The sequence below is a fragment of the Apis cerana genome, linkage group LG4 (genome assembly GCF_029169275.1).
Source record: "Apis cerana isolate GH-2021 linkage group LG4, AcerK_1.0, whole genome shotgun sequence".
Classification (NCBI taxonomy): domain Eukaryota; kingdom Metazoa; phylum Arthropoda; class Insecta; order Hymenoptera; family Apidae; genus Apis; species Apis cerana.
In genome coordinates, this window is record NC_083855.1 from 7859639 (window position 1) to 7882247 (window position 22609).

The 22609-nt window shown below is 37.5% G+C and overlaps 1 protein-coding gene across 1 annotated transcript in view; it reads left to right on the forward strand.

Annotated features, from left to right (window-relative positions):
• Positions 1–22609, forward strand: part of LOC107995656 (mothers against decapentaplegic homolog 6) — a 76552-nt gene that overhangs the window by 38337 nt on the left and 15606 nt on the right. The window lies entirely within an intron of this gene.

A 22609-nucleotide genomic window follows, 5' to 3' on the forward strand; every position in this document is an offset into this window, starting at 1 on the left:
AAAAGTGTATAATTATGCAAATCTAGTAAACACGAAGGAAGAAGTATTGTTCAAGGAAGTAATAAATTCAATGATATTACTTTTAGCATTGTTATTCAAATGAAACATATATCGTTGAAACATTTTAAAAGCTAATTCCCTATTATTTTCTAACTACAATTTCTCGATATAAATAATTATTATACCTCTTATACGATTATTTAAAATTATTGTCACCTACTTCAATGACTTATCTATTTCGAAAACTAGACTAGATATTTAAGAACACGAAGCAAAATACAAGCAATTCAAAACACACCAATTATCCCTAACCTATTCTAAAATTACTAAATTGGTAAAAAATTCTTTCCTGAAACTTCGATTCCTCCGAAAGAAAAGAATCAAATCCCAACCTCTTCGAAGGACGAGGTTCATCCCATCCACCCTCTCGTTCCTTCCTCGAGTAAAATTACACCCATCCCCCTCCCCGCAACAACCCCAAGCACGATCAACCATCCCTGTTTCGGCCCAATTTTCCCACACTTTTCCTCTCTCTCCCCTCCCTCTCCCTTCCTTCATCGACGTTACGCTTCGGTCCGTTTAACACGCGCCGATGCAAAGCCGCGATTACGCGGAACGGAGGATTAGCTTTAGACGCGAGGTTGCTCGCAAGGTCAAAGATCGGCATCCTTGCCTGCGATTTAACGCTCACGACGGCTGCATAATTCCGAGCAATATCTCCAGTCGCTCTAAAAATACGCGTCGCGTCCCGTGAGAGAAGAGCACCCCTCTCCCCTCTCATTCTCATTTCTTCTTTTTCCCCCTCCACTCTTTTTAATCCTCTCTTTCTTTCAACCTCGCTCTTTTCGTATCGTGCGTGAATATTTTTGTTATCAACGATCTCATTATTCCTTCTTCTCGTTTAATTCGGCAGCAAAGTTTCAGCAAAGTGTTTCGGATCAATTATTATATAATTAACGCTATATATATATATATCGTCGAGGCTAATCTAACTCGATTTTTAAACGCTAATCGTTTGCTCGATTGAGAAGAATTAATTTAAAAATCAATCTTACCGCGTCACGAATTTATAAATATAATTACGTCGATACTGCTACGAGCGCAGAAAATTATCGCGGATGCATTTAACTAACTGTCATTAAATGACATATGTATATATATATATATATATGAAAACGCGTGAGAACGAAGTGGAAGAGGTTTCCTTTAGCGTTCCAGAGAGGTGACGCGCGCCCAGATTTTCACGCGTGACGCAGCGCGCGCGATTTTCGTTTTTCAATACGGCCGGTTCGCGGAACGAGCGAAACGACGCTTTTGGCCACGACTAGAACGAGGAAAGCGGCCGGCCACTCGATTCTCTGCCTCCGCCCTCGAGATCGTTCCACGAATTTCTATTATCTTCGTCGAACAGGGGCCTCATTCTTACTCTTCTTCTGTATTTTCCTCCGAAAATGAATGCGAAGTTGAAATGCGAGTTTGACCGCGCGGAGATGTTGGACTCGATAGCTTTGAGGGATAATTAGAGTCTGCGATGATCCCTTTTCTATTTATTCACCAGGATTCGTTGAAAGATTAATTACTACCCGTATTAATTTTCACCGATTAAATTTGTCACGAAGCGAGAGATTTTAAAATAAATTTAAGTATAAAATATAAAATATTCGTTGTGTTGATTAACGCGGGACACGTAGGTCGAATTGTAAAATCGTAAAAGAGTGCATCGTTCGCGAGGAACGTATTAAGCGTCCGCAACGTGATGCGTCCGTAAATTGCTCAATACTCGAGACGCGGTCGGTGAGATAATTTTTAACGCCTCTTTTGATTGTCGTTATCTGACGATGTTGCATACTTTGTTTTTATCACCGTCGGAGGAGACAAACTCCCCGAGTTTTATGAACTACGCGAATCGTTTTCGTCGACTGCGCATCGCGTGGCAAAAAGAGACGACTTACACTTGTAAACTCGTCTCTTGAAAATCGTGTTACGGAGGAAAAGGAAGAGGAAAAAGAAGAAGAGGGAGAGAAAAAAAACGATCGATGGTGAAAAGGGGATTAAAGAACGAATATTAGGGAAATTCTGGAAAATTCGAATCATAGTCGCGTATCGAGAGAAGCTTTGCGCTATCTGGTTTTACCGATGCAAAGGCCACTGCTCTGTCGACGTCACACGTTCCCAAGCTGGCAGTAAATCGCAGTTGCGGCGAGTGTTCTTACGTTAGTGAATCGTATGGGAAAAATGCTTGAGACGAGAGGAGGAGGAGGAGGAATGTATTATTCGACGTGAATTCTCGTGTTTTTTCCTTTTTTTTTTCTTTCTTCAAATACGAATGAAATCTTGTTGCAATCTTTTTATGATTCTTCTTAAAATTGCTTTATCGCTTTATAGAAATCAAATTTTAGTAAAGACCAGCGTAATATTAATTGACGTAAATTGCACGATATTCGATTCCACGAGACTCGAAATTGGCATTAGAGCATTAAAAACGTTCTTACCACGGTTCATCGCTTTCGATACGCGAAGTCGTTACGATATCACGTGTAATTTGCTATAGAGAACGTGATACACGCTTGTTTCCTGATTCGTTGGTTACGAATTTCATTTGGCACGAAACAGCCGAACCGCGGAGCAAATCGTGTACTCGATAAAAAAGAAATCGCGGCTCACTGTTTCAATAAAGCGTGACATAACATCATAAATTATTTTTAGTGACTCGGGTATGTACATTTCTTTCGTGACAAATTTGCCAACTAAACAAAAACATCGAGATCACCGACAGAAAACACATTGTATATCTGCGAAACGATTTTGTTATCATTTAACCGGAATAATAATCGGAATTTTATTTGTTTGCCGATAGATTGTTCCTCTATTCACTTATACGAAAAAATTTAAACACGCAGAAAGTCATAATAAAATACTCTTTACGATACTTGAAAAACGAGTCTCTATTTGGGTTCGATTTCTTGGATTTCTTTTGCGGTGTGATAAAATTAGAAAGAATTCGAAACGATGACGGAAAAAAAAAAAAAATTCTGGCTTAGGAAATTTCTGTCAATTAAATGAGAAACAAATTCAATCGTTCGTTTTTGCCATTATTCCCCCCTTGACGACGATTGCACGCCGTTGCATAAGTAAAGTATACTCATTAATTTCGCACGGCCAAAGCAAACAATGATCACCTATGTTTCAGAAAGCATTCGTTCAATCCGCTGGCAATCGGTCAAACAGCATTCCATAAACAAGAAACGACATATCTGACATGCCCAGAACCTCTTTTGTACCAAACGTATATTTTGTACCAACACGTAGTCGAACCAACCTCATGCTTCTGTTAAATTAATTTTCCGATATAAAACTTATATACCTTCTTTTCTTTCGATTCTCATTTCATAGTTTAAAGCAAAGTGTATTCCTTAAAAAAAGAAAAAAAAGAAGAAAAAAATAACAAGAACGTCAAAATTTCAATCCGTAAAAAATCCCCCATAAAATAATACTCATCCATTACTCTTTCCAAACGCAACCAAGTCCAACGTGTTCTATACCATATACGTTCGAGATGCACCACGAACGAAACAAAGAGCATTAATAATAAATAATGACGTCAAATATCCATCCGTCAGTGGCAAACGGAATCACGATCGTGTCCAGTTTCAGGACGAGGCGGCAGGTCGCGAGGAAACGTGGTGCATACACCGATAGTCCGGTTACGAGTAGGAAAGAGAGAGAAAGCCGGCTCCCGGGATGCAGGTTTCAGAATGGCATAATAGGTCGGCTAAGGTGGGTGGCATTCGGCGCGACTGTTTGAGGGAACAGGGGGACCCTGGCGCCAGACAGCTGCCGCGTGTCTCGACCTCGCTCGCTCGCCTCTCCTCGCTCCTCTCCACCCTTTCTCCTTCCTTGTCATCGCTCTCTCTCTCTCTCCTTCTTTCCAACCACCTACCTCTGTAGTCTTTTCTCTCTCTCTCTTCCTTCGCTCTTTCTCCTTCTTTCTTTCGTCCGCTGTTCCGTGCCGCTTTCCCTCTCTCTCTCTCTGTCTCCGTCTCGTTTCCAGGTTATACGTAAGTATCTCTTCCTTTCACCACCATACGCCGTACGCCGAGCATCTTCTCGTCTTTTTTCCTCGCTCGCTCGCTCCTTCCTTCTTCGCTTCCACAAGCAGAGAGCTTCGCTAGGTTTACATATGTGCATACGAGAGGCTTCTATATGTATGCGAGACTGACTGACTCGAGCTGAACTCGGTATTTTATTGATTTATTTTGGCGCTAGGCCTCTCTGTCGCGCTCGGTGGCGCGCGGTCGACCGGCGACGATCGATCGAAACGTGTGGTGGCCGTCTCCAGCCGAGAATCGCGAAACGGTCGATTCATGGCTGGTTCGCGTCATCACCGCACTCCATTGGGCGAGAGATCGTCCGATGTCGACGAGGAAAATGCGACTTCCGGTCTCGATCCAAATATATGTGTGTATATATATATATATTTATACTCGTGAATCGATCGAAAAATTTTGTTTCAAAGTTCGTTCGTGTTCATTTAGATTCATTTAGATATAGTCGAGTAGTTTTTATGAAAATGATGGATGAATTTTTTTAAGATGAGGTTTATTTTTTTAAAATCGATAGATTATTTAATTTATCGATGAAGAAACATGACTCGTTTCAAACTTTTTTAATAAGAGGGATAAGAGAATTTTAATAAGAGGACTCGTGAAATTGATTGTCGATTTAGATTAAGCATTTCTATGGATATTAGAATACATTTCTTGAATTTCGATCCTTGAATCGATACAAGAGGATAACAATCTTCCGGTCGAAGAAAGTATACAACTCTTGCCAATTTAATTAATTCGATGAAACGTTCATTTACAAATGCGATATATTAGAAAGGATCATAGAACGAGAAGTTTGAAAGAAAATTGGTAGATATGGATTCAATTTGGATGATCGACGGTTGGATTGGAATTGGATAGATGTTTCGAGGGGATTTCGAGGGATAAAATTGCGCGTAGAGGTGGGATTCTTTGAAATTCCGCGCGTGGTGGCGACATCACCTTGGAAATCTTGATTAAACCCGATCGAAAGGCCGATCACGTTCGAGAATCTCGGTTGTACTCGTCTCTTTTGGCGATCCCGAATAACGTGTGCGGTGTCTACGAAAATAGCTTCATTTATTTTCCCGCCGGATCGTGGGATATGAATTGAATGTTCTTGAACGCCCCGCGTCTCTGTCGGATATGTTCCTTTCGTTAGATATTTTCAGGCTCCCGGTTGAAAATATGTTTTCTGTTATGTGGACTATTTCAAATAATCGGCGGGTTTCGTATTTAAAGGAAACACGCTGGATCGTTTGTAAAAGGATAGCTGTTGCTAGTATCTTACGACTATTATTAACACTGGAACTGCCAACTCTGTCAAAATGATGGATTTTAGATTTCTTTCCTTTTTTTTTATTGCGATTATTACAAATACACGCATAAAAATATTACAGATATACTTTTACGGATAGATTCTTGTCATATTAATTATTAATAATTCGCGTGTAATATCATTAATTGAACTCTACACGCTATGAGATGGTCCCATATCGTGGATTAACACTATTTTTCCTTCGAAGCCCCGAGGAAAAAGAATCATAAGGCGAGGTGTTAAAGACACGCGACATGAAATATCCTATTTCCATTTCTTTCAATTTTAATGCCTTATTTTAAAATATTGCTATATTTCATATTCATAATATTTATTAACCAATCAAGCTCTGCCTAAATCAAGTGTAAATCTCTGTCATAAATCAGAAACCAGAGACCGGAAACAATGTCTAGCCAATTCCAATAAATTGTGCACAAAGTATCGACGACTCGTTAATAAAACATGGAACGCAGACAATTTCCATCTCGATCGGACGTAAATCGTTCAGCGAGGCACAAAGTTCTCGCATGATTGTTCCCGAAAGGAGCGCAACATCTCACGTGCCAATTAGGCATATTTACAACCCTGTTTACCCACCAGGAATTTTCGAATCGCGACAAAATCTTGTGCCAGTGGCCAAGATCGTTTCATTCCAACTCGTGTGTAACGAACGGCCTCCGCGCGTAATGCACGGAAGAAGAAAGGGCAAGAGAGCAAGAGAGAGAGAGTAATGGAAATCCCTCGTTTTTGCCAGAGTGATAAATTCGTACGGCGATATCTGATCCAAGTTGCGGCATAATATTTCGTACGAATTTCCGCGAAAGTGTAATCCGGTGTAGAGTATGGGGGTTTCCAACATGTTGCGCACCCTGAAACCGCTGAATAGAGACAGATAACCGGGCATTGTACAGCAACAGGTTGCTCGTGTTTTCTCTCTTCTCTCCGACCAGCCAGAGATCCCTCGATCTAGGACAACCCTCCTCATCTTCGCTCCAAGGGAGATTGTCGTCCGACACCGCAGCCCGTTTTTCTTCTTTTTCAACGGACCGGTGAACGACTTCTCTTTCTCCATTCTTCGCTCCTTGCCATCCCTCCCCTCCTCTCCCCTTTATCTATACGTAACCGTCTTGCATCTTTCCGTTGTCTCGTCGCTCTCATTTTTTTTTTTAGGATTGTTTTATTTTACCCGAGTTTGCTTACGTTTTGCTTCGCGGAGTATTCGAGTTTTTTAGTTTTTTAGTTTTCCATCGTTGTTTTTTTAATTCAGTCGGCGAGTGAAACGATTCAGTTGGGAAAAGTTATTCTAATTGGAATAACAGGTTAATGAAATATGATGACGATGATGAAGATGCTGAGAAGAGAATGAAATTATTATTTACACGAAATGGTTGATCGATTTCAATAATTTCGATGAAAATTAGAATTACGCTTTCGAGTAATTTTAAAAAATATCCATATAGGTATAAGAATATTTTTAAATTTTCGTATTCATTAAAACTTGAGAAATATAAATTTTCAGATAATTTTGAGAGAATTTTAATAGACTCGTACGAGACGAAGCGAAGACAATTCCTTTTTAGAGCCTTCTTCGATATTTATCTTCCCGTCTCGATCTTGATTTCGATTTCGTTGCGATGCTCCCCCAGTAGGATATCTTTGCCATAGGGTCAAGGACACTGCGGTGAACTCGGATCGAAGTCCTTAAAGGGGAGAGAGTTCTTCTTCAGAACAGAAGGATAAACGAATACAAATGTTCTTCCACGTAAGAAACTTATCTTGTACGCGAGAACGTGATTGTTTATCACAAAATTTCTTCTTTTTCTCCTTTATCAAAATAATTTCTGTCAAATTAAATATTTTTTCATTTTTTTTTCTCCTTTTCCTAACGGATAGAATAGAAATCAATCTCAAGAAGAGAAAAATCAATCAAGTAAATTATTTTCCAATTCACCAGAAATTCTACGAAGAAACACAAAGAATATATATATTTTTTTTATTTTTAGACAATAAAAATGTTATATTGATGAAAGGTATCGAACATACAACGTATACGTATCAGCAACACACCTGTTGAAACAAATTATCGCACGAACAACGCGGAACGAATAGCGCAAAAAAGGAGAATTTCCCCAATTACGAGATAAAAACGACGACGATCGTACCATTTTACGCATTTTCTTCGCTTATTGTGGAACACGGGAATAATAAGCTGAAAAATTAACAGATCGTTAAACATGAAAACAAGTGGAAGTTAAAACGTAGCAATTAGTCCTTCACGAGCTCCATCATTTTCATCGTTCATCATTCTGACTCATCTAATTCTTTCGTCTTTTTTGCCCTCGTCTCGTTCCCCAATCGGAGATTTCTCTTTGTTGAAAATTTTGTCCCCTTTTGTGCATATCGTCGATGCAATCGGTCCCTTGTTTGTTTGGAAGAAAATAGAAATGGATGAAAACGGAAACAAAAACAAAAATAAAGGAGAGAGAGAGAGAGAGAGAAAAAATAAGTAAAGGAGAAAATGAATTGTAGCCGAGGTTACGATGCACTGCGAGGGGGAAAAAGGCAGAGGTAAAAAGTTCAAAGTTACATACGCCGTTGCGGTTTGATCGTTAGAGTTAATTGCCGGTGGTTTTGTTTATTTGCATTTTACAAGTTGGTATTGGGAGATTTATGATCCTTGACGAATGGCTTTTTTTTTTTTTAAGGAAACGTACATGCTTATATGATTCACTGTGAGTACTGTGGATAAAGGAAATTGGGATGAAACGGAGATTTAAAGAATACGATTTTATAAAATTGTTAACAAAATGGAAAAGATTAATTTTTTGTTTTTTCAAGATAATTGATTAATTATTTTTTAACGTCAATGGAATGCAAATCAATTTCGAATGAATGAATAGTTTTCTGAAAAGGATTATAAATATTTAACAGAGATTGCATAACGTTTTAAAACACGACGGATAGGAATATTTGCAAAAAAGTAATTTTTTCTTTGATTCTCATTTCACAATATGTTTCAACTACCAATAGAACGCGAAACGTGTATTTTATATTATTCAAATTTCGATATCATCGATCAATCGATGAGAGTGAAAAATGAATAAATCGCGTGGAAAACATTGTACTTGAAACATTATAATTATTCAACAATTTTTTGTGTAAATATTTTTATCGTATTCTTATCGATATCTTTTCATTAGATAAAAAAAAAACATTTGTTTATCGTTAATCGATGCACGAAAGAAAGAATTATAAAGAATTACACGCAAAAGAGTCGAGGATGGCTTTTTTCTTTCTCTCTTTGTTCTATTCTCTTCTTTCTCCCTCCCCCTTCTCCCCTATTTCGTAAAATGAAAATGAGAGAACGAGAGAAAGCTCTTTCACGATTAAAAAAAAAGAAAAAGAAAAGGAAAAAAAGGTTATTATCGAGTTACTGATATATGACGGCTGATGATAATTCGAGATACGGTTAAAAGCGGCCTCGCCATGGAAGCGAGTGGAACTTAACTTCACGGCTCCAAGTCATCGTGGATAGCTCCTCCGATCTGTTATCAGGAAATTAAGCTTTCCTACGTCTACGCCTTTTAATTCCTCCGCCAGGATTTCTTGCGGCCGCCTCACTCGCAGTACAGTGGAAATTAACGCCGCGGCGTGCGAAGAACCACCCCGTGTGATTAAGTTCTCCAAGATGAGGTTGATGTACTCTCACCTCTCGCAAAATTATCGCCTCTTGCTTGCGATTGTAATTTTAATTTCAATTTTACGTTTCCATATCCTGCGCACATTCTCCTCTCCGCCATTGGACCACTTATTAAAAACCTTAAATATTTTTATGTTCGTCGTTTTATTAACCACGATCCCGCAAATAAAATTAATTAATCAATTAATTAGAGTAGGATAACGATAACTTTCGATCGCTAATAATAAACTTGACGCGTCGAAAATTGAAAAGGTGTTTCTTTCCGACGCATTTTGATTCGTTCACGAAGGATCAGGAGAGCGGAGGAGGGAAAGAGATCGTTATCTCTTATAGGAGGGAAACGCAGACGATCCTCGGGGTCCTTGCACGCGGCATCCGTCAATGGAAGCGTGTTACGGTTGTATGCAAAAGAGGGGGCGCCATGAAATCGAATTGGATCAGCCCACTTCAGATGGAATGAAATCGCGGCGCGAATAAACCTCTTAATAAAATGAGGGATTGATTGCTCGTCGCCGTTCGCGTCGATGACGACGTCCTCGTCATTTGCATGCTTTTACACACTGTGATTGGACGACAGTGATTCGTATTTCTTTTTTTTTCCTTCTTTTTCCTATTATTATTATTATTATTATTATTATTATTACTCGTCGAGGAGATTGTTGTACTCTTTGCTCTTTTGACTAAGCAGTGTTTCAATGTGTTGGTCTCTTAATGCATCTCTCTTCTCGTTCGAAACTTTCGTGCGAATCGTTAAAAGAAGGGGAAAAAATTGATTCGCTTATCTGGTTTTTGGTCAAAAGACAATTTTCACTGGTTAAAATGATCGATTCCTGTCTTTTTTCCACGTCAGAGAAATTCGCTTGGTGTATTTAGTATTTGTAATATATTTTTTTGTAATATATGTTTATTCGTCTGATCAAACAAAAAGAGAGAAGTTATAACGTTGGATTCGAAACGAATTTAAGTTAAGTTTTCTCTCTAAGATGGAATTACATTTATTTTAAAACATATACTTGAAACTGATGCACAAGTTGAAAGTTTTAATTTAATTGGTTATCAGATACTTCTATAAAACAATGACGATAGATATCGTGAAAAAAGTATAATCGAAACGAAGATTCAAGTAGAATATTATTTACTTTTGCTCGTACACGTGTCACGTGTGTTTGATTAAAAATTTTCCTCGAAATTGATATTGTTATTTTCCTGCAATCTCAACAGTATATTTTACTGTTCCATAAAAAGTACGGTGGAAAAGTGAATAAAGGTATAAGTGAATTTTTCTTGAAACGAGATAAACAAGGAAATAAACAACTCTCTTCTTTGCCAATTTAATATTTTAAAAAAATATACTTAGATTGCACGTTACAATCTTTTTCCTATATTTAAATACGCAATTTTGTTCATTAACCATTTTCAAGTTTATTCAAGCATATCCTAAAGAGACATCTCTACATATAATCCATCCATTTAATTGAACGTCGTCGATAACGTTATTATTAATCCGTTCCGTTTTTTCTTTCGACTTGAAACATCTTTCGAGATTCTCTCTAGCCTCTTCTGCCTCCGTTCTCCGAATCTCTCTCGCTCCGCTCTGTTCTTCCCTCTCGCTTCGACTCGCGTCCACTCGCCGTGTGCCATCTCTCTCTCTCTCTCTCTTTCTCTCTTTCTCGCCTCTCCGCCGCTCCTCGCTCGAGAGATCCGTTTGGGTCGACGGCCTGAATCTTTCGATCGGGCGAAAATAGATCCAGAAGTGCTCTTCGTCAACTGTATATCGCCACGACATCGGTACGCGGCTCCACCGTGTTCGGACAAACGCGAAAAAATAGAGGCGGTATCGCGCGTTCCCGATCGCGACAACCGTCTCCAGAACCATCGTTCTGGAACTCGTTTTTCTTCCCGTGCACTCACTCGTCAAACGTACTTCGACCTTTTTAGCCAATAATCAAGAGGGCATTTTTATTAAAAAAAAAAGAAAACTCAAAAAGAAATTTTCTATTTACTCCACTTTCGCTTCGTATTTATAATTTCATTATCCATGTTCACCTTCGACACAAAGTGTAAAAAGAAAGAATCATGGAATTTTTATTACACGTATATATAATAATTAATTACCTTTCTTTTTTTGACAATCGTGCAATTTTCTTTCATACTCCCTCGACGATTTAAAAAACTCTTGGTCGTATAAAAATTCACTCGCCTACTCGGATCAACAATCGTTTATTCAGATCATCCGAGCTGGAATTCCCTCAGGTCTCCTCGACTCGCTCGACGCGATCTTGGACGACGGATATTATGAAAGCGACTATTGAAGATCTCAGAAACGAATCGCATCTATCTATCGCGCGCAAACGTTGCACACACGGACGGCCACCAGTTATTATTTCAGACAGAGCGCGAGAGGCGTTCCTTTGGCCGGGTGGAATGCAACATACGTTCACTTTCATAAATTCGTGTTTAAACCGATCCCCCGCGCGTTTCAGCTATACGAATGAATTCCAAGCGATCCACGGGGGATCGAGACCGAAAATAATTTCGATCACTTGTTCCACGTAAACTGGCGAGTTTCCACCTTCGATTTGAACGGGATTGGACCGCGTTAAAAAAAAAGACCTGATTTACGGCAGTGCGTTGGATTATAGGATATGCAAGTTGCATCGATCTTTGACGGATTTATCCGGTTCCGCGCGAGAGATACGCGTTGCCGCTATGAAATATATTGGAGGAAAGTTCCTCTTTGGAAGGAGAAAGTTGGAATCGGTTTCTTTCTCTTTCTCTTTTTTTTTTATATTCATCGAATTCAAGATTGCACAGATTTTAACTTTCGGATGCCAAGAATAGTTCTGTGAAATTGATTATTTTTACCAAGTTATTATATCTATCATTAAAGTATATATTTTTCTGTTAGGAATTTCTCAAAAGAAGTTATTATCTTCTTCTCTAATATTAAGATAATTTTAATTTTATTTTAACACTGTTAAAAGTTTGCTCGAATATTCTTAATATCCGTAAACAATTATCCAACGAGTAAGGAGAAAGAACGAAAGAAGGAAGAATTACGAAATTAATCACAAAGTAACGGAATAAGAGAGTTAATACGAGGCCATCTGTCAAAGTTCGCAAACCCTTCCAAGAAATTCGCTCTCACGATTCATCCGCATCACTTCTCCTCGTTCCTCCCAGGCCTCTCGAGTGTTTCAATCGGCGTCGATAGAAACGGTTGGCGCCAATCGGGTGGTGCATAAACCTGACCGTAAAACCTGACCGTTCTCCCGTTCCACTTGGATGTATCCGCCGATGTGGACAAAGCGGAAGCGTTACGAGAGAGTTATAGGAAGGGCAGAAAGATCCTTATCGCGGGAAATTTTTTAATCGCGGCGGCACGCGATCGATTCTTCCCCGATATAACGATATTAACGAGATTTCAGGTATTGAGAACGATGTTTGTGTTGGGGAGGGATGTGAAAGGGTGTGGTTCTACGATCCACAAACCAATGAAACTATCGACCTGTAACGTGTCATTAAGTAATACGTTATAAATGGATGATTAGAGGCGAAGGGATATGATGAAAATAAATATATATATATATATATGAGGAAGATGATGAGAATATCGAATGGGATGTTGTCTGTGCTGTTATCTTGTAACAGTATTGTTTATGATATTGTTCTTTATTTGTTCATTGTATGTTATACCGTCGAAATGAAAATAAGCAGATAAATATGTGCATATAGAAATGGTTGTTTACGATTTTTTTTTCTTCTTCCTTACATTATTATTTATCGGTGTTATCTGTACTATTGTATCGTTTTTTAAATTTTACATTTTATTTTTATAAGATTCTTTTTATTAAATAACAATACCTTTCATCATTTGTCAAATTCGATTTAATTTTTACAATTGATCAATTTTGTAAAAATCGTGATAACGAGGGAAACATAAAACGACACTTCGAGCAATTCGTTTGATTAATTCGAATCAAGTGGTGACAAATGGTGTTTTAATTTAGATTGATATTCGTGTTAGTGAATATTACGCGATTAGATTATTTTGTAAAACGGAAAGCAACACGTTTTATTACACGTTGTCGAGCAAGTTTAAAAAGTTTCCACTCCTTCTCGAAATTATGTAAACCTTTATAATGTGAGATTTTCAATCCAATAAACTAATTGACTCTAACTCGTCATTAAGATTAAACAAATCACGGGGATAAAATAGTCTATAATCGATCGATCAAATTTAAAAGCGTGAAACGTGAAACAAGTGGAACGAGAAAGAATGAGAAATTTCGTCTCTCGTATCGCGCAGGAAGCTCATTTGAATTGAATATTTTTTTTCCCGGTAACTGGTATTTCGCTCTTCCTCTCCGTTCCTCCCTCTCTCTTCTCCCCTTCCCCCTCCTCCCCCCGGAAACGCGTGTAATCGAATTTCCTAGAGCTGTTTACGCTCGCAATCGTGCCTGATAATTAATTAACTCGATAAATCCGTCAATTCACCTCAAAACTAATGAAAGGAATAATACCAATACTATAAATACCGGTTGATTGACCGGGAATAAAAATACCGCTACTCGATATTTTACAGACGATAGGCGACTGTTTGTATCGTTGATGTAATCACGCGTAGATAATCTAATCGATTAATGTAAAATTAACGATAAGAACGAAATTGTATACAATAGGATTGTCTTCTTTCCATAAACAAGTCAATGATTATTATCACGTAATAGATTTGACGATGTTGAGTATTATTTTTTTTATTAAATCCATAAATTGAAGAGAAGTGTACATTTTTCATGCTTTCGAACAAGTTTAATTATTCATTACACCTGAATATCATTATTTTAAAAAATATATCGACTCTGACAATGTTTCAATTTTCTTTTCCTTTTTTCCTTTTTGCGTTAAATTGCATCGATGTAATGCGTGTAAAAAAGGTTCGCTCTTATGAATGGCGAGGAAGAGAGAGAGAGAGAGAGATGGAGACAAAAAAGAACTTCTTTCGTTAATCTCGTGGTGGCGATTGAGTTTCCTTGCTGTCCTCGGTCAGATATCTCCCAGGATCCTCTCTCTCTCTCGACCATGTGTTCCTCTCACGGTGTCTGAAAGCCATTTCGTGCGTGCAATAATAAGATAGCCGGTGCTCACACAAACGCATCCTCCGCCTTTCAGAAGCCTTTTTATCCTTTAGCCGATTGCACGTCCCTCTTCTGGCGGCAGATAACCGACGATGATAAAACATATCGGCGTTTTCGTATAATTTGGCCGGCTCGGTGTAAATTACAATTTTAGCAATTCAAATTCGATCCTTTTCTCTCTCTTTTTATCATAATCATTATCATTAATCGTATAACGAAAGTTCATATTTAATTTTTTCCAATCTTGATCGATCCGATGATTTAAATCGTTTAATTTATTTTTAAAAAATTATTAAAATACAAAGAAGAAGAATCGCCCATCGTTCGGATTTGAAGAATCGCGCGCTTCCGCGATGAGGATCGTGTGGGAGGGACCCGTATTTGGACTCTGGTAGGCAGACATCGCGTATCGCTTTTACGTTCAGGTCGGGTAGAAGCGCGCGGAGAGATAGGGAGAACAAGTGGGAGAGACTGTAAAACAATCGTGTAGTTGGTGGGGTGATGCGAGTAGATAGAGGACTTAGGTAAAAAAAACTTGGGAATTAAATTCGCGCACGCGTGACAACAGCCTCGTACCGCTTATGCGTGCTAATTGTGGCGAATGCTCCAAGTTTTTCGCGAAAAGAATGTGTCGATATTGGATGCTAGATAGTGGAAAAATTTTCCTTCAGATTTCATGATCCTTGGAGAGAAAAGGAGGAAAAAGTAAGAAGTGAATTTGTAACTTTTTTCTTCTTTTTTTCTCTCTCTCTCTCTTTTTTCTTTCGACGGAAGAGCCGTTCGAGATATTTCGAAAGGAGGATATTTGAGAAACGAAATTCGTTGAAAGAAGGATGGTAGATGTAGATGTGTTTGATTGGTACGGATACTTAATATTTTGCAATGAACATGAGCAGTTGGATTTGAATTATTCAGGAAAGTTTCTTCGCAGGAAACGTTGCTGAAGAATCCCCCCTCTCCCCTTTTTTTCTTTTTTTCATTCGTACGGCATCTGATATGGTACGATGAGCAACAAAAAAGTCAACTTTTTAGCCGGAGATTCCGTCCTTTTTCCGTACCTATTGCCAAGATGTTTAAAATAATTAAGGAAAAATCGCGACAATCGGTTTCCATCTTGCATATTTCTGTTTATTTCACGATGATTATTAACTATACGGGGAATAAAACGTCGCTCGAAGAATTTCAGTCTTGTTTGCTATTCAATATATCTTATCGAAACATTATTTTCTTCACTCTATTTAACATCTAGTATGTCGTAATTGATCTTTGGATAAAACTTGTTCAACAATTTTTCGACCTTATTTTCACCATCATCTAGAACATTTCTATGTATTGTTATTTTTCAAAAGGGAAGGATTTTTCGAAATGAAATTTCCAAACGAATTCAAGAAAGCATTGAACGTATCAAGATAATTAATTACGATTTATTTTTCCCCCTTTCCCCTCGTTCATAAGTCTCATCATCGGTGTGTCCTTCTTAATTATTCCTCTCGATCCGAAAAAAGAGAATGAAACTGTGCGATGCATTAATTGCAACGATAAGGACAGCCGCTCCCCGACATGGACGGTATATATATAACGATAGTATACGTGATACGATGATAATAAGGAATAAAAGTAACTCGAACGGTAGTACTCGAGTGAATTTATGCCATCGATTACTATCTCGATCTATTATTCTCGCTTCTTATAATAACCTACGGATTTTTATTATTTTATTATACGCCCGGACCAAGATAGATGCATATCGCTTATTAATCCGCTTAAAGTAGCGTTCTGCTCGGATCGTTTCGCCGCAATAATCAACATTCAGTACGTAATGCCGGAAGAATTATGAAAGGTCGTAAACTAATTTCTTCGTAATCACTATTATCGTATCTAAGGCAATAAAGATCCGTTTATCATACCGCTTATTTACTAGCAACAATTATATATAAGAAGAAAAAAATCACGATTTTAGTGAAGTGAAACGAGTATATTGGAATATATGGAACGTTTCCACGTATTCTTCGCGGGAATCGAAAATCGAGGAGAAAGTTCATTCGTAAAATTCTCTTCGATGGAGAGTAAGAGATGAAGATTATTCTTCTCTCTCTGATCGAAATACAGAACGTGAATCGTTCGTTCTTTTAATTTTATTATAAAGAGGGGGGAGTTAAATATCCATTATGCGTTGCACGGATCGTTTCATATTGCTTACAAGAAGCTTCTGCAACGTTTCTCGTGGCGCTTCGCGTATTCGTTTCACCGGCAATAATCGGGCACACGTGTCCGCCAACGTGGTCATACGGAATTCCTGGCTTCAGGAGAACGTGTGGTTCGCGTTCTTATAAACATTCGCGATTCTTGGATTTTGGTACCGTTTTAAAGTGGCAAACTTACGGTGTTTATGTCTGGAACGTTCGAATCGGGACAAAGAGAGGGATCCTTGACGAAAAGAATTCCTCCAAGCATTCCTTTAATGTTCCAAATTGGAATTTTTTCGAGTTATATAAAAAGTTTCTTTGCATCTTTATTCTTACGAAAGTGAAATGACCATTTATCCAAGTGGTATTTTATGATAATATTTTTAATACGGGGTGAAAAGCAAATTTACGAACATTATTTAAATTTGAATTTCAGATTCACCATTCGCACAATTGAAGAGAGAATGAACAGAAAGGAAAATTCTCGTCGTCGTGATACGATTCTTCTTTTCGCATAGCTTGACTGAAAATAGACAAGCATTCCTGTCGTGCGCGATGCACGTTCATAACGTCTGCATAAAGAGCATATATACCGCATGATACGCGTGTCGCACGCGAATACACGCGAAAAAGGGAGGGAAAAGGAAAAAATATGAAGGTCGTTCGCAGGAATTCCAAAGGTGCAATGACACTGTCGCGGAACCCGAGGATCGATAGGTTTGTTTTGAAAGCTGCTATTCACCGCGTAGACCGCGACCAATGAACTAGAATGTATGAACGATCTTTGACTTGACCAGTTCTTTAAGTGGATTTTATGATCCTCGTCGAACAATGCCCCTAAAAATGATCTTCTCGATGTATCTCGGTCTTCTCGGGTTTTATTTAAGGTGGATGAGCGCATTGTGAAATCTTTGATAGAGATGTCACGAGAATTTATTAGGTTGATGCGTATAAACGTTAGGATAAACGAACGGTTCGGTGGAAAAGTGGTCGAGTTTAGTTTTGTACTCATATATCTAGGGATCCCTAGATAAATCTTCATTTAGGAATTTATCTATATTCTCGTTTTAATTATGAATTTTATGCGACGTTGAGATAATCCAGATCTCCTAATTTTTAATAAAGTTGTAATTGTCGAAAGATTTATCGAAAAACGTGCTCGAGTATAACAATTTAATATAACATATTAATGTCTCGATTGCAGTTTTTGCTTTGACAAGTGCAGGATGACGTCAAATTCTGGATATGTGGCACAATTGTTGATGAATTAAATTTCTTGTTTCGTTGATGGTAGGAAAAACGTATCTAGGTTTAAGATAAGTCAAGTGCAATTGATTCTACCTTACTATGCTCGCGTGCAGCCTCAATCTGTCTCAATAAAAATACTACACATAGTTTTTGTAGTTGTAGAAACAAAGTAGATCGTTATATTCGAGCCATTTTATTATTGGCGAAGAAAAGTTTAGCAGTTGTTTTTTTATATTTATTAAATTCAGATAAATATCCTATCGTATGGTAAAATTAATTAACTTTCGTTATAAATTAGTTCGGGTTAAAAAATCGAGATAATATTCGAGTCAAGCGCATTTTTTCCGTTTAAAAATCGGATATCGTTATGGGTTAACATTCCATTTCTAATAAATTTGTAGTCCGTTTCGGTACCGTAAAATCCACCTTGCTCGTGAACAAACTTGTTACGTTGTCCAATGTAATACCATTCTACAAAGTTGCAAAAGTTGGGCGGGATTTATATCTCATAATTCATTTGCAAAGCGATAAAACGTGACAGTGTCGAAAACATTTTCTTTCAACGATATGTAACGACTATGTATTAAAAAATATAAAAAGATATTAATTAACTCGTTCGATATCGCGAATGTAAATAAATTTCTGTCGAGTGTTTCGGTAGTTATTTTTTTTTTTATCAATTAAAACATTGAATATTAATATAAATTTTTATTACTTCGTAAAACGGATAAATATATATTTTATAATTCTGATTATTATTCCGATATCATTTAAATAATGAATTGTTTCTATGATATTCTATGCAACCATAATTTTGACCTAATCTGTATAAATTACGATATTAAGTCAAAAATGAGATACAAATAGATAAAATAAAATTGATTTAATGTCCGACTTGCAATACATACATACATACTTGTTACATATTCATGTATCTATATTTCTAAAAATTTTTTCATTTGTCTTTAACGTAGTTTGTAGTATTGCATCTTATAAATATTTATAGCTCGTTAATATGTAATTAACTAATATATCATGTATACGTAATGTATATAATCAGTGATATAGAGCTAACTAATATATAATTAATATTGCATGTATTAGTAATCCATGGCTATACACAAAAAAAAATTCCTGTTTCAAGACCTCCCCGTTGTTCGCCATGCATACCCGATCATCAAAATTCCAGACAACGTAACAACCAACGCCCCAGAAGAATCTCCATGCGAGACAAGCTAACTCCTCCCCACTAAACGGGGAAACAAGTAACGCAATCATAGGACTTTCGATAGGCGCAACGCATGCGTGGATGCCGTGTGTTTGCATAGGGTTCGCAAAGGAATTGAACAACGGCGAGTAGGTATGTTATATACACGCGGGAGGTCGTAGAAGGACGTAGAGGTAGAGCACGAAGCAAAGCAAACGAAGAAAGGAGAAGAAAGGTAGCTTTTCAAAGGAGCGATCGAGTACTCGTAAGGGACCAAAGAACAACAAAGAAAGATCGTGCATGAAAGTAAAAGAAAAGTAGAGATAGAGAGAACGGCCGATACGATGGAGTAGAATGGAAGAGATACAATGTAAGAGAAAAAAAAGGATAGAAGATGTGAAAGAGAAAGAGGAAAACATATAGAAGTGCAGCTAGCATGGTATAGAAACGAGAAAGATAGCGATACGGTGAGTGTTGGAGCATAAGAGGGATAGATAGAAACGAGAGGTTAGGCGGCGCCTGGTATGTGGCGCCTTCACTGGCGTCGGGCCATCTTTTATTCTGCCATTACAAAGCGTCAACACGTATCTTATATAGGCAAGACATGGTTGGAGAGCTTCAGAAACGTTTCTCTAATGTCGTGTATGTGCGTGTGCTTTACACACGCCTCCGCGTAACACTTTATCTCTCTGTCTTTCTTACTCGAGCATGTGTCTCACGCGATACAGACAATAAACTGCACACGCGCATTGTCGTCGTTCCAGTGTGTACGCACGAGCGCTGAGACTCTTGACCAGTGAGAGGTTTCCGGAAGATGCTGATGGCAACAGCTACTAAACGCTTCTTCGGTGTGTTTCACTCGTTTAGACTCCATTTTTTTTCTCGATAAATTCGACCGGTTTTATACCGTGGCTATCCGTGTTATCGGACCGCGTTTGATTTTTTTTTTCTCTTTCCCTCTCTTTCAATCCGACCGTTTCTTTTTCTTGCGTTCAGTGATTTGCGTTCGTTTCGTTGCACCTCCTACTCGTGACTCCTTATCTCGCTGCCGCGGATGCATTTTTCTTGTGAGTCTTCGTTCTTTTGTTGCGCCGTCTTAGCTTCGAGATTACCGGGTTTCGGATCGTTTTAAGTTATTTGTTTCGTCGTAAACGCTTCTTCGGATAGTCGGTTTTTCTTGAGGAGATCTTTGTATCGTTCCTATAATTTTACGATACGGATATCAATGTCTTGATTTGTTTTTTTTTTTTTTGCTTTAGCTTTGGTAGATTTAACATTATTTCGCTTTTACATTTTATCATATTTCTTCGAATCTTGTCCAAATTTTATCGTATTAGTTTCATTTATCTCTTCTTCTTCAAAATTGCATATAAAATGATCATCGATTTTAATAGCTTCTTATACATATTTTGTGCTTTCAGAGAATTTCTTTAAGCTTATTTTAATTTTTATATATTTGCTTTTTTATCTTATTCAAACTAAAATTATTTATCTCATTTGGAATGTAATTTATTCTCACATCTGTTCCTGAATTTATCTTGAATCAATCTTCGCAATAACATATAACACGTTTAATTTGATTTTGGATCATACATCCGTTACTTCACTCTCAATTTTGTAGTTCTGTGAATGAACGTTATAAGTCGATTTTCTACGTCAATCTCGACTTCTTTGAATTTAACACTCGAATAACTTTCGACAAATTCCTAAATATCTAAAATTTATTTATTAAATCTTATGGTGATGAATTTTAATTATAATTTTATTTATTCAAATATGCATACAAAATTTTATTCATTTCGATTTAACTATACGTAAGAGGTATATAGCTTTTTTTAAAATCTAGCGCAAATTAAATTTATCCCAACCCTCTGTTCATGGAACTACGTATGACGTACTGTTACAAATTATGTTCTGGCAACGTCTCGAAGCCATTTCTCTCATCCAAGATTAAATTTTATACATCGTGTACGTTTCATTATCTTTGTATAGGTGCATTGCATACACAGTTCTTCATGGAAATCCTCTTGCTTTTCTCTTTCATCCGATGTAACGCTTTTATGTAACATCAAAATTTCTCTCGACCAAAAAATGACTTGGAAAAAAAAATATATAATAACATATGTATATATATATTAAATTTTTCGTAGCAATTTTTTCAAATCTTCAAAAGTATCATAATTCTTCCATAAATATAATTTTACTTTAGATTTTATAATAAACCTAATTTTATAATGTTGGACAAAATAAAAAAACGGTGACACAAACTTCATAGGGCTATATCGTGTATTTCATGAAAATGACCCATGTTACGTAACACCTACGCAAAAACCGTTTCCTCTTCCGCGTCTATTTCAATATTAATCGTACGAAGCGTTTCTCTCGCTGGTACCATGTACAGGATCAACATAGAAGGTAATGACGACCATTATCTTAGCTCGTGATACTAGAATCGAGAGTTTAATGGTAGCCCATGTGAAAGAAGCCTTTGTAGTTGTAATAAACGTTCATGAATCATCGAGAACCAATTAGTATCCGAATCAGTGCTGCGAATCAAGTCCCTTGCATGACTTCTATTTTTAGCAGCCATAAATAAGTACAATAATGTTCACCGATACACGGACCTAAGTGCAACAGATTTGTCCTAGATTTTCATTTAAAATTAGCGCAAGAAATGATTATTTAAGATAATCGGTTGAATTGTTGGAAAAATAACGGCGTCTGTTCCCCAATTATAATTCTCATTTCGTGTACAATCTTCCTAATTAATTTCCACTGTCGTTTCTTTCTTCATCTCTCTTCTGTACACGTCGTAAATCAACTTTTTTTTTTTTTTATACAAATCTTCAATGAACGGATTCGCGTCAATAAACGCAGCTATCAATTTTACCAAATTGGCAGTCGTAACAAAGTGACCGTGGCAAAATTTCCACCTCACATCCAATTCGATCCGAACATCACGCGACAAAAAGCACATCGAGCTCGAAGCGTGAAACGAGCGCGAGCTCCAACGATCCGGGCCACCACCGTCACGAAATGGAAAAGCTAAAAGCGTCGCGTGAAAACGCGTTTCCCACCCAGGAAGCGTGCATTGTATATACCGTATTCTAGTTTAATGTTTCGCCGCCGTTAGGATCGATAGAAACAGCTGCGAAGGCGAAAAACGTTTGTGTCGATCGCGGGATGATCGCGTGGTCACACAAGTGGTCGACCGACAGGTGACCTCGTCAACGAGTCGCCAGTTCGAGGACGAATATCTTAACCCTTTAACCAGCATGCCATCCCCATTGTGTGATATATCGATACTTTGAATTTTGTGTGGATCCATGAAGCGAATCGATATTTCTTTACTTTGCTACAATTTTTAATCGAACTTATTTTAGAAAATTTTTCGCCGGTGTCTGACTATTGCGAAATTATCCACTTAATAATTCTTGTACTCGTGCAAGAACGATGAAATACGTACAAATAATCGGAGTTTAGCAGAATATTTTAGTATTGTATTACGTTGAGATATACGTGTTAGCTGCATTACCAGAGCTACTCGTGTTTCTCATATTTATCATACTTTAACGATCGCATACAAATGGAAAATAACTATTCAATATACGTTCCATAAATATTATATACAAAATATACGAATATCATTGCTTATTAAAGGCAAGTATTTATCTTTATTTAATAAAGTAAAAAATTTCCAATAATAATAAAGTATCATAAATCCAAT